Consider the following 13,971-nt stretch of genomic DNA (forward strand, 5'->3'; position numbering starts at 1 on the left):
TCTTTAAATAACTGTTTTATAAATAACATACACATATCAATTCATATAAATAATATATGACAAATTTGTTGAAATATAATTATCATATAAATAAGACCTAAATAATTCATATATGCACAACATATATATTTATGTGTGTATATATAAATACATATATACCTCCTGAACCCTTCCCAGCACACACCCCCATCTTAAAATTTTTTTTTCCAGATTAAACATTTTCATTTGGATTTTTCTGTTCCAATCTCTATCCCTCCTTCCCTATCTTCACACCCCCTCCCCCTGAGGTAGCAAATAATCCAATATAGGTTATACTTATATGATCATGCAAAACATCATTGTCTTTGTCATGTAATGATTGGAATGATGCCACCTACTGGAGACTTACTGTAGAAAAGCTCTGCAATGAAGTGAAGGTCTTTGAGGGCAAGACCAGGAGTCTTTTCTTTGGTGTCAGGAAGTAACATCTGCTAGTGGGAGGAAGAAGGAATAGCCTGGCGCTCTGACTGGGGCTTTTTCCTTTGGACTCTGGTGGAGAGTGGAGCTAGAAATGTGCTCTCCCTTTAATAGATAGGAATCTAGGCCTTTCTCTCTCTCTTTACCAAATTCTTATTCTCCTTAATAAATGCTTAAAAGCCTAACTCTTACTAAAGCTTCTAATTTATTGGCAACCACTCATTAGATATTTTAGACAGACTAGCTAGAATTTTAGCCCTTAACAGTCACTTAATGAAAGAATGTAAAAAATAGCATGCTTCAATCTGTTCCATCAATATCACTTCTTTCTTTGGAGGTGGATAGTATGTTTTATCAATATTCTTTTGGGATTGTCTTGGATTAATGTATTACTGAGAATAGTCAAGTCATTCACAGTTCTTCATCGAACGATGTTGTTGTCTTGGTGTATAGCGTTCTCTTGGTTCTGCTCACTTCCCAATACATCATTTCAAACATGTCTTTCTCGCTCTTCCTTTAAGATGTATCTAAAGCAGGGCAGGTAGGTGGTACAGTGGATTAAGTACTAGCTCTGGATTCAGGAGGACCTGAGTTCAAATTCAGCCTCAGACACTTGACACTTACTAGCAGTGTGACCCTGGGCAAGTCACTTAACCGTCGTTGCCGTGCAAAAAAAAGAAAAAGAAAAAGAAAGAAAGAAAAAAGGAAAAAAAAGATGTAGTTAAAGTATCATCTTGTGCACACAGAAGTCTTTCTTATTCTATTGTTTGGGGCAACTGTTAGAGCCTTCCCTCCCAAACTGTCTTGTATTTAACTACTATGGGTGTGCACACACATACTCATGGGAGAGTGTTTGTGTGTGCACGTGTGTGTATACAATTTATTTTATATGTAACTATTGTCTCCCCCATCATAAAAATTGTGAGCAGGGGTTGTTTCTTTGTACTCATCTACCCAGCACCTAGAACAGTGCCTAGTACATAGTTGTCAATGTATGCTTGCTGGTTGTTGATTGCAAAGGGTTGTCATCATGATCAGATCAAATCATGGCTGTCAAGTATGCAACCTTCCTCCAAGCTATCTTCCCAGACTCATTGGACACTAATTTCCCTCTTGGGTTCTGTGATCCAGCTAAACTGGCCTTCTGTCTATTCCCCACTCATAACAAACACTCTGTCTTCCATTTCTGCTCCTTTACACTTGTGGGCATCCCACGTATCTGGAACACACTCCATTCTCACTTCCACTTCTTGGGATCCTTTATTTCCTTTAAGATGCAGCTTGAGCATCATCCTCTGTGTGAAGCTTTTGCTGTTCCCCTCAAAAGCTCATATCTTCCCTTACAAAGTATTGTCCACAGCACTTAACGACTTTGTATATATTTGTAGTTATTCGCCTGATTCTTACGTTGTATATATTTATCTATATATTTATAGTCTCTCACCTTAGAGCTGAGCTCCTTTTGAGTAGGGATTGTATCATTCTTTGTATCTCCAGGGTATGGCATACAACCTGGAACACAGAAGGGATTTTATAAAGAGTAGTTGCTTGCAGAAGAGTTCCAGGGAACTCGTGATGGAAGAGGATCTCCAAATCCAGGAAAAAAAAAAAACAACTGTGGAGTATAGATGCTAAATGAACCATACTATTTCTTTTGTTTTTGATGCTGTTGTTTTTTTTCTATTTAGAGGTTATCCATCATTGCTCTGATTTTTTTCTCTTATAACATGACTAATGCAGAAATAGGATTAATGTTATTATGTGTATATATATATGTGTGTATGTGTATATATATATATATATAACCTATATCAGATTACCTGCTGTCTAGGGGAGGGGGGAGGGAGAAAAATCTGAAATTGTAAAGCTTGTATAAACAAAGGTTGAGAACATATAACGGAAAAAAATAAAATACTTTATTAATTAAAAAAAAAGAGTAGTTGCTTGATAGGGCAGCTAGGTGGTGCAGTGGATAGAATGCCGGGCCTAGAGTCAGAAAGACCTGAGTTCAAATGTGGTCTCAGACACTTACTAGCTGTGTGACTCTGGTCAAGTCACTTTGAACCTGTGTGCCTCAGTTCCTTATCTGTAAAATGAGCTGGTGAACCACTCAGTATCTTTACCAAGAAAAACCCAGATAGGGTCATGAAGAGTGGGACATGACTGCACAACAACAAAAAGTTGATTGATAGTTCAATTATTTTAAGTAATAGAGTCATAATATAGAGATAATTTCTTTCCTTTTCTCTTATCCTAGTTGATAATAACCCTAAGATTAGCACCCCAAATTTTACTAGATTTTATTTGTATCTGTTTGTCAGCTTCAAGGATGGCTTCTTTCTTGAAGCATTTGTTTACAAGATGTTAACTATGCAAAAAAAAAAGTTCTTGTTGCATTTCATTCACCAGACTCCTTAGAGATGAATTGTACCACAATGTACCTGATTTTGAATTCTAAGATTTTCTTATAAATTGAAAAGCTTACTTTTGAAAATTCAACTGTGATTCTCTTGTACATCTAGAAAAGTTAAAGTTTATTAACTGCTGCTTTGGTTTTTTTTCCTGTCCTAAAACTTGGAATTGTTTCTCTTTCTTTTCACTAGGTAATGAGGAAAAAGCATGTGTGTGGTTTTTTTTAAAAGAGGATTAAATGAAAAATCTTTTTGTCTTTAAAATTGTTATCTGGTCTCAAGGGAGTGATCTCTTGATTCCCTCATGTTGAGCACTCATGGACCTTATTGAGTCAGCATGGATACTTGGTTTTTTGGGGGTTGGAATTACCCTTCAGGTGTTGTTGCTACATCACATGCTGTTTTATTTTTCAACCAAAAAGAGGAGAGATGACATATTGTACAAGCGCTATAATAATCTACAAAACCAAACAGAATATCAGTCTAGAATGTCATGAGGGTCCACAGCACCTAATTAAATGGATTTTATTTCTGGCAGGTAGACCTTTCGTTATAAGATGGAGTACAGTAGGTCAGGGAGGATTTATATGGTGGTAAAAGCCCCTATTTGCGGTGGTAAGACGTAAGAACTTGGGACCAAATGGGAGAGCGGGTACTACAGACCTGGCTTAGAGGGACATCTTTAATGGCTTCAGTCTGCTGTGACTAAGGATCGGATGGGGTGCCTCTGATCCTGTGGCTTTTATGGTCAGCAAACACTAGGCTGCTTACTTGAACTTCATCCCCCCAGAGCTCCTCTCCGTGTGTGTAACTGTGTATAAATCAGTGAGATAGTGCTGACCAAAATGGCCTTGTGCTACTTCAGAGAACTTTGTATCTCTCCTCTGCTTTTATCACAGTATACCTTCTATTATTTGTAGACTTGTATTTTTCACAGTAGACTTACCCTGAGGCTTGGTATTATGTTTTCATTTTCGTTACCCCATTACCTACTCCATAGCTTTGTGGGGAAAGGATACTCAATATATACTTGTTACTATGCATACTTACATGTATTATATATACATACATACATACATTTACATCTTCATAATTATATGTCTATATTATTTCTCCATATGTATTCATATAAATATATATTTCCTTTGAGAGAATGTAAACTCCTTGAAAGGACAGATTGTTTTCATTTTGATATTGTATTGCCAGCACCTCACATAGGGCTTGACAGATAGTATGTGCTTAATAAATGCTTATTACATATGTAGTGAGAATTAGAAGGTCAACTACATTCGTCAGTCACACTTCAACCTACCACTTGAATCATTCCCATATTTAATATTATCACCCCAAACTCTAGAGTATTCCAAGGGTATATTTAGATATTTTCTTATTAATTAAAACTGCTGCCTCATATCCCATTAATTAGTTGTCTTGAGTCCCCACCAGACCTTATTAAATGTTATTTATTGAATAAACTAGAAAAATCCGTTCTCCCCAATAGTAGTTGCATATATGTATATAATCCCTCAATCTCTTATATTTTAAGAAACAGAATAATTAATCAGTAAAAAAGATCATATATAATTATTTGCAATATTTTCTATTGAAATAAGATGATCCATATCATTCATGCCTTGAATGTTTTCCTTCTCCAGCTGTGCCTACCCGATTTGCCAGGCTTCCTTTAAGTCCCAATTAAAAATTTCATCTTTTATAGGAAGCCTTTCCCAGTACTACTTAATTCTAGTACCTTCCCTCTGTTAATTCTTTCCTATTTATCATATGTGTGTGCTTGCATGCTGTTTCCCCCATTAAAGTGTAACCTTCTTGGATTGTCATTTGCCTCTTTTTGTATCCCCAGGGCTTAACACAGTGCAGGATACATAGTAGGTGCTTAATATTTATTTATTGAGCCGCCCAAGACCTTTGCTATAACAGCAGATCATTTTTCTTCACTATTATTTTTTTTCCATGAAAGTATTTTATGGGGGCAGCTAGGTGGCGTAGTGGATAAAGCACTGGCCCTGGATTCAGGAGGACCTGAGTTCAAATCCAGCCTCAGACACTTGACACTTACTAGCTGGGTGCTGTGTGACCCTGGGCAAGTCACTTAACCCTCATTGCCCTGCCATTAAACCCCCCCCCAAAACCCAAAAAAAGTATTTTATTATTTTCCAGTTATATGTAAGGATAGTTTGTAACATTTGTTTTCATAAGATTTCTAGTTTCAAATTTTTCTCCCTCCCTCTCCTCCCTGCCCCCTCCCCAAGACAGCTAGCAATCCGATATAAGTTACACATATATATACAATCACATTAAACATATTTCTGCATTAGTCATGCTGTGCAAGAATAATCAGAGCAATAAGGAAAAACAACAACAAAAAAAGAAAAACGGGAAAAAATAGAGATTGTATGGTTCAATCTGCATCTAGATTGCATTGTTTTGTTTTATTTTTTTCTGGATTTGGAGAACATTTTCCATCATGAGTCCTTTTGAACTATCTTGGACAACACAATTCCATTATTCAGTTCATCCAAGATATCGTCTCTCTCTAGATGGGCGTTTCTTATTTCTCTTTAAGAGTTAAAATCAATCTCCCAGGAAATAAGTTATTTGACTCCTTTTTCTTTCTCCTCTTTCAAGGCCTCACAGGTAACAGTCTCTCCAGGAATGCATTGAAAGCTGTATGTGCCACGCAGATTCTTCACTCTCTTTGTAATGTTTCTTCATAAAATAACTGTTAAGACCATTCTGGCAAATGGAACAAATGTCAACTCTGAGACATCCTTATCTCAGCTCCCATCCCCACTGAGGAGTCCAATACCCAGAGTGAAACTGGCTACATCTCTGTTGCTCTCGAGCTGCTTCATTCCAGAGTGTTACCCCCATTGTTAACTGCCAGGAATTAACACCCCAGTTCCACGCAGCCAGTTAACATGAATTAGCTTTTACAAAGGGATATTTACTTTGCTGCCATAGCAAGAATAGAAATACAAACATTCTCCATCCCCAATGCCCGCCCCTGGTTCCGGAGGAAAGAGGGGTACTTTCCCTTTTACCTCCCTGGCTCCTGGGGACAATGAGCATTTGCTCCACCAAGTCCAAATGAAAATAACTGCTGTTGAGTCCGTATTTCAGCTATCTTTAGTCTGGGTACTGAAGGTCATTCCTCAACCTTTGACACCAGATTGGTTAGTCGCAAAACATAGCCTGGGCTCCCCTCTTGGATCCTCTGGTTACTCACTCTCTTGACCTTTCAAAGCTCACCAAGTCTTGGCCATTTTCACAGCTCCATATTCCTTTCCTTTGAAGCCAAGAAAATAAACCCAAGAGGCTTCTCTGTATGTATGAGCCACCTGTGAGCCTCCAAAGGGAAGAGCCTTTCCTCATATCGCTGTTGCTCTTCTTTCACTAAAATGAAGCCTGGCAGGAAGGTGTCAGACTGAAAAAAAAAAAGAAAGAAAGAAAAAAAGGAGTTAGTGCCTTTTGAACACACTCCACTCTGGCTACACAAGCCAAAGGACTCCTCTTTATCACGTGCCCCGCAGACCAGAACCAGCTATAGGAAGACCATGTGTGCCCAACATGTACATACGTGTCTCTCTGAAAGCACCATCTCTAGCTTCTTCCATATGGGAGGTTATATCAGCCAAGCATGCTGAGGACTGCTCACTAGCCCCCTGTTACACAAGAAAGATGTTTCTTCTCAATTTTTTGCTTAGCCTTCATCACATATTCCTCATAGATCAAAGTTAACACCTTGACTCCTTAGGGAGAAATGCCTGAGAGAAAACGACAGTTAGAAGATAACTCCAAACTTCCAGCCCCAACTTCCTTTTTTCGAACATTCTATTTGCCTCTTAAAGGTATAGCGACAGAATATCTTTATTCTCTGTGGTAGGTAGCACCAAGTGGAATGGGTGATAACACAGAATGAATAGGCAGATTGATCTTTCAGTCCTTGTCATCTACTTGTTCTTCTGGTTACTCACAGAGAGTTTGGTTTTTGCTTCTTAGAATGTGAGTAGGATAAGATTCTCAAAGAGAAGAACATAAATGAAAAAAGAATGAAAATGCTGCTGCTGGAATAACCCTCTCCTGTGCATTAGGTTTTTTGCAGGGTGGGGGATCCAAGGTCTAGGAGATTCCTTAAGATCTAAAGATAGGGGCAGCTAGGTGGCGAAGTGGATAAAACACCAGCCCTGGATTCAGAAGGACCTGAGTTCAAATCCAGCTTCAGACATTTGACATGTACTAGCTGTGTGACCCTGGGCAAGTCCTTTAATCCTCATTGCCCTGCCCCCCCCAAAAAAAAAAGAAAAAGAAAAGATCTAAGGATAATACTGTGGGAAGCAATTTCTAAAACTGTAGCTCTTGAACCCTCACTGTTTTTTGTCCACTAATATTAGTTATTTGACTTAATTAGCTCTTATCAAAGGCATTTACTCAAATGGAATAACAAGACCAGTTCTTACATTTCCCCAGTAAAGTTGGTGCTTCCTCAGAGCAGAGGTGCTGAGGCTTGGCAATTCCCAGGCAGGAGGTAGGAGAGCTGAGGTTTATGCTTAAATGACTTTTTCTGGTTTAGGGATGGGTTCCTTTGGTTAGAGACCTCACCCTAATGTAGGATAACCATCTGGTTCATTTCCAAAATGTTTATCTTTGTTGGCTAGCCATTTACTCAATAATTGCCAGATATCTCTGGGGTTCAGAGTTCCTTATTAAAAACAAAACAAAACAAAACAAAAAAATCCCTAAGGTCCTCTTGTTTGTTTACACAAATTAATGGCTGTGAAAAATGTAGAGAAGTAATCTATACTATGGGGGAAAGTTCCTAGCCTTTGCTAGCAGTTCCGCTGCTTTCCTGGCCTTTTTATATGCAAATGAATCACTCAAAGCATCTTATCTTAAACTAGATTTAAAGAAACCTGTTCAAAAATACATATTCTCTGTTGTTGTTTGGTCATTTTTCAGGCATATCTCTAGGTCAGGAACTCTAACCATTGTGCCAAGGAGGTGCAAAATGATCAACTTGTCAAAAAGACTCAACCCTTACGTTTTCTTGACCCTTAAGATTTTGAAAATTTGATGGAGTCTAAGCAGAAAACACCCTTTCAGTGGGGAATATTGATTAATTGAAAGTTCTAAAAGGGGAAAATAAAAGGAAAAAAGGAACAAGAAGGCACAAATGAAATGAGTAAACATGTCTCTAAACATGTTCTATTAGAAGTGAAATCAAGATTCAAAATTATATTATTATATAATGATGGGCAGCTTGGTGGTACAATGGATGGAGCACTGACCCTGAAATTGGAAGGACCTGAGTTCAAATCTCACCTCAAATACTTACTAACTGTGTGACCCTGGGTAAGTCACTTAACCCCAATTGCCTTAAACATCCATGGCCATCTTCAGTCATCCAGATGTATATCTTGCTGCTAGACCCAGAGGGCCCTGGAGGAGAGAGAGTGAGGTTGGTGACCTTGTACAGCCCTCCCTCACTTAAATCCCATTCACTGGGGGCAGCTAGGTGGTGCAGTGGGTAAAGCACAGGCTCTGGATTGAGGAGGACCTGAGTTCAAATCTGACCTCAAACACTTGACACTAGCTTTGTGACCCTGGGAAAATCACTTAACCCTCATTGTCCTGCCTGCCCCTCCCCCAAAAATATCCAATTCACTGCAAGTTATGACATCACCCCCAATGTCATGGTGCTTTTTGAAAAAGAAGGATGAACTACAACATCATATAATGTTAGAACTGGTAGGGACCTGAGGGATGATATTCATAAAATACAATTCATAAAAAAATTAGGTTGTAAAAAAAAAATTAGGTTGTGATCTTAAATATATGGTCACAATTCTCAATTCAATGATGATACTTCTCAAGGCACTAGAGAATCCCATGTAGTAATTTAATTTCGTTATTCAGAAGTCTATGGTGGAGAAGAGGAAAGGAAAAATGGTGGTTGAAGAATCTCTCTATATACTGTCAGAAACTCCAAGGAATTTTTTCTCAGATATAGGTCAGAAAAGCTGCCACTGAGACAGATGAGGTACTTTGCTCATTCATCGGAGGGACTTTTATTTGAGTCTTTACTACTTTTCCATCTTTCTGTGAAGCTGTACGGTTCTTCATTATAATAGGAGAAGTTAGATTTTCCATTTCTAGGCATCAGTAGCATAGGGAAGTGAGAACCTTGAATTTAGATGTGTTTGGAATCCTTCCAGCATCACAGCATGTAGGATTTGATCTCTTTTCCTATCAAAAATTTAGCTTTGGGGGCAGCTAGGTGGCACAGTGGATAGATAGAGCACTGGCCCTGGATTCAGGAGGACCTGAGTTCAAATCCAGCCTCAGATACTTGACACTTACTAGCTGTGTGACCCTGGGCAAGTCACTTAACCCTCATTGCCCCGCAAAAAACAAACAACAACAACAAAAATTTAGCTTCTCCTCTGAATCCAAGTATTTGGGTTTTTTTTGTTTGTTTTTGTTTTTTTTAATGTATGAGGTATTTTATTTTTTCCGTTACATGTAAAGATAGTTCTCAACTTTTGTTTATACATGCTTTACAATTTCAGATTTTTCTCCCTCCCTCCCCTCCCTCCCCCCTCCCCTAGACAGCAGGTAATCTGATATAGGTTATATCTATATATCTCTATACATATACATATACATATATATATACACATAATAACATTAATCCTATTTCTGCATTAATCCTGTTACAAGAGAAAGAATCAGAGCAGTGATGCAAAACCTCAAAATAGAAAGAAAAAAAAAAACCAACAGCACCCAAAACAAAAGAAATAATATGGTTCAATCAGCATCTATACTCCACAGTTCTTTCTTTCTTTTTTTTTTCTTGGATTTGGAGATCCTCTTCTATCATGAGTTCCCTGGAACTCTTCTGTACCATTGCATTGGTAAGAAGAATATAGTCCATCACAGTAGGTCAACACTCAATGTTGATGATACTGTGTACAATGTTCTTCTGGTTCTGCTCATGTCACTCATCATCAGCTCACGTAAGACCCTCCAGGTTTCTCTGAACTCTTCCTGCTCATCATTTCTTACAGCACAATAGTATATTCCATTGTATTCATATACCACAACTTGTCCAGCCATTCCCCAATTGATGGGCACCCCCTCAACTTCCAACTCCTTGCTACCACGTAAAGAGCAGCTATAAATATTTTTGTACATGTGGGTCCCTTTCCCCCTTCCATGATTTCTTTGGGCAAAAGACCTAAAAGTGGGATTGCTGGGTCAAAGGGTATGCACAGCTTTATCGCCCTTTGGGCATAATTCCAAATTGCTCTCCAGAATGGTTGGATCAGCTCACAGCTCCACCAACAATGCATTAGTGTTCCAATTTTCCCACAGCCTCTCCAACATTTATTATCTTCCTTTTTTGTCATTTTAGCCAATGAATCCAAGTATTTGTAATGTGCCCTTTCAGAATAAACAAGTTCTATATTAAATCTCTAATTGGAAAATTAAAACTTTTGGAGCTTGATTCTAGTCAGTTTTCTTCAGGGACCATCTCTAAGTCCCAGTGAGAAGTGATTAATTTTTTAAAGCTTTATCTTAATGATATAATTTTTGTTTGTTTTCAGCTTATTTTTTGTCTAATAAAAGTTTCTTTGCTTATTTTCTAGGTTTGCATTTTTTGCCACTAATAATTTTTAAAATGATCATATTGCAAATCTCAAAGATGGCTTACTGAAATTTCCTAGATTGTTTTTTGGTACTTGGAGTCAGAATACGTTGCTGTAATCATGCTGTAATCATGCTCTTTTGTAATGACACTTTCTATCTAAGTAAGCTGCAGGTTGAGATTTTATGTTGTGATTATTGCATTAGCTTTTGTATTTTTCTTTCTTGACTTGTGTTTTTGTGCTTTTATTTAGATTTCATCATTGCTCCTTTTTGTAATGTCTCTTCAGTCTTTTATTATTATTATTAAAGCTTTATGTCTAGTAGTCCATTATATCTTCTAGCTTTTTGGGTTGTTTTTGTTTTTGTTTTTTTGGCGGGGCAATGAGGGTTAAGTGACTTGCCCAGGGTCACAAAGCTATTAAGTGTCAAGTGTCTGAGGTCAAATTTGAACTCAGGTCCTCCTAAATCCAGGGCTGGTGCTTTATCCACTGCACCACCTAGCTGCCCCTTCTAGATCTTTTCTATCACTCTGTGAAAATATGGAGAATGGGTGAAATATATTCCTTCTTTCTTCTTTGGGGGTTGGCATTGAATGCTCAATTAACAACATTGAGATGTATTTATTAGAGAATTAAATTAACATTGAATTTAACATTTTTAAGTGTAAGATATTCTAATGTTGATTTTTCCTTTACTCAACTGCCCTCATTTTCTGCTACACCCAGATTTATACTTGCTCTAGCTAAGCAAACTCATTTGCTGTTTTCTTCTAATCCCAAGGGTTTGGTCATACAAATATAGTTCACCTTCTCTCATCTCCATATCACAAAAATAACTAATGGGAAGTTGATACCTAATAGAAATAAGAAAAGAATAACAGAGCATATATCTGTTCTTGTTGAAGTCAGGTCACCCGACCCAGAAAAATAACATTCTCAGTAACTGAAGGAAATGATGGATGTGAATGTTGAAACACTGCCAGTGATATTTTAAAGATATTGGAGAAGTAGCACTAAAGGATAAATGTCCCTATATTGAAAAAAGGGGAAAGAATATAGTTTGTAAACTCTGGGCCAGTGAGCTTAATTTCAGTTCCTAGTCAAAATATTGGCTAGGAATTGAAATATTTTTCCCTTAGATCTGTGAGTTTCTTAGTGTAGGGAATTCCTGGTGAAGAAACCCTCCACCAATACACATCATTAACTGTTCTTCAAAATTTCTTAGGTTAATGGCACTTTTCCAGAGCTGCACAACTAGTATGTGTTGAAAGGTGGCACATTAACCCAGGTCTTCATTATTAAAGCTGACTCTATACTCAATTATTTTCTTTTTTCATTATATTCAATTTTTAAAATTGCCTCTTGGCAACATTCTGGAATGTTTTTGTAGCCCACCTGTTAGAAGTTTTAAAAAAAAAAAAACAACTTGGACACAGGGCTAGGGGAGACAGGAATAGGGCTGCTTGCTGGTGGTCAGTCCCCCCTGCAGTTATCATTTCAGGACATTTACCTGAGGGCAAACTAGCCAGAAGGCCTAGGATTCTGACCATGAAAAAGAACTTTTAAAAGAAGCCAACCCAAATAAATGAGACAAAGAAGAAGGCAGAATCATTGCTTTTAAAGTCTCCTGTGATATTTGCCACTCTGATAGGTATGAGGTGATACCTCAAAGTTGTTTTAATTTACATTTCTCTGATCAATAGTGATCTAGAGCATTTTTTCACTATAGTTCTGATTTCTTTGTCTGAAAACTGCCTGTTCATTTCCTTTGACCATTTATTAATTGGGGAATGACTTGTATTTTTATAAATTTGACTTAGTTCTGTACATATTTGAAAAATGAGGCCTTTATCAGAGATAGTTGTTTCAAAAATTCTTTCCTAGTTTTCGGCTTCCCTTGTAATCTTGGTTACATTAGTTTTGTTTGTGCAAAGATGTGGGAAAACTGGGACACTAATCCACTGTTGGTGGAATTGTAAAAAGATCCAACCATTCTGGAGAGCAATTTGGAACTATAGCCCAAAGGGCTATAGAACTGTGAATGCCCTTTGATCCAGCAATATCACTACTAGGTTTATATCCCAAAGACATTCCCCCAAAGAGAAAAAGACCTATTTGTATAAAAATCTTTATAGCAGCTCTTTTTGTGGTGGTTAAGAATTGGAAATCAGTGGGGCAGCTAGGTGGAGCAGTGGATAAAGCACTGGCCCTGGATTCAGAAGGACCAGAGTTCAAATCTGGCCTCAGACACTTGACACTTACTAGCTGTGTGACCCTTGGAAAGTCACTTAATCCCCATTGCCCCGCAAAACAAAAAAACAAAAAACAAACAAACAAACAAAAAAACCCCAAAGGAATGCCCATCAATTGGGGAATGACTAAACTAACTGTGGTATATGATGGTAATGGAATATTATTTTGCTATAAGAAATGACAAGCAGGATGACTTCAGAAAGGCCTGAAAAGACATGTATGAAATGATGTATAGTGAAGTGATGAGAACCAAGAGAACATTGTGCACAAAAACAGCAGTATTGTTTTATGAAGAACTGTGAATGACTTGACTATTCTCAACAATGCAATGATCCAAAACAATCCCAAAGGACTCTTGATGAAACATACTATCCACCTCCAAAGAAAGAACTGATATTGATGGAACAGACTGAAGCATGCTATTTTTCACTTTTTTTTCTTTGAATGGAGTTTTCTTGTAAAATATGACAAATATGGTAATTTTGTTTTGTTTTTTGTTTCTTTGGCGGAGCAATGGGGGTTAAGTGACTTGCCCAGGGTCACACAGCTAGTAAGTATCAAGTGTCTGAACTCTGAATCCGGGGCCAAGGCTTTATCCACTGTGCCACCTAGCTAGCCCTGTAATGTTTTACATAACCATACATGTATAACCCATACCTGATTGCCACCTCAGAAAGGGAAGAGGGGAAGGAAGGAAGGAGTGATAAAAAATTGGAACCCCAAACTATAAATAAAAATGTTTATTACATTTAAAAAAATAAAGTCTCCTGAGAGGCAGAGCCAAGATGGTAGAGTGAAGCCAGGAAGTTGCCTGATCTCTACCAAATTTCCCTCAGAAACAACAATAAATTAAGCCTCTACATTATTTCTGGAGCTGCAGAACCTAGAAAAAGACAGTGAAACAATCTTCCAGATTAAGATAACCTAGAAGGTCTTCGGGAAAGGTCTGCCTCACCTGGGTAAAAGGGGAGCACAACTCAGTGAAGAGGGTATTTGGGCAAGCCAGCAAAAGGCTCTTAACCACAGCACAGATCAGCAGCTGAAGACCCTTGGTCCTAGCTCAGTAAGCTAGTGGCACAGCTGGGCTCTCTGCAACTCAACAGGCCCAAGTAGGCTAAGCCACTACAGTGCAGTGAGAAACCTGAAAGGGGCTGAAACCTCAGAGTAGAAAGCCAGTGACTGGG

General features: G+C 38.0%; 1 protein-coding gene and 1 pseudogene across 5 annotated transcripts in view; one reads left to right on the top strand and one right to left on the bottom strand.

Moving 5' to 3' along the window:
- DOCK3 (dedicator of cytokinesis 3) overlaps positions 1-13,971 on the top strand; it is a 529,377-nt gene that overhangs the window by 81,608 nt on the left and 433,798 nt on the right. The window lies entirely within an intron of this gene.
- Positions 1-13,971, bottom strand: part of LOC122740256 — a 51,105-nt pseudogene that overhangs the window by 24,355 nt on the left and 12,779 nt on the right.

Source organism: Dromiciops gliroides, chromosome 1 (genome assembly GCF_019393635.1).
Source record: "Dromiciops gliroides isolate mDroGli1 chromosome 1, mDroGli1.pri, whole genome shotgun sequence".
Classification (NCBI taxonomy): domain Eukaryota; kingdom Metazoa; phylum Chordata; class Mammalia; order Microbiotheria; family Microbiotheriidae; genus Dromiciops; species Dromiciops gliroides.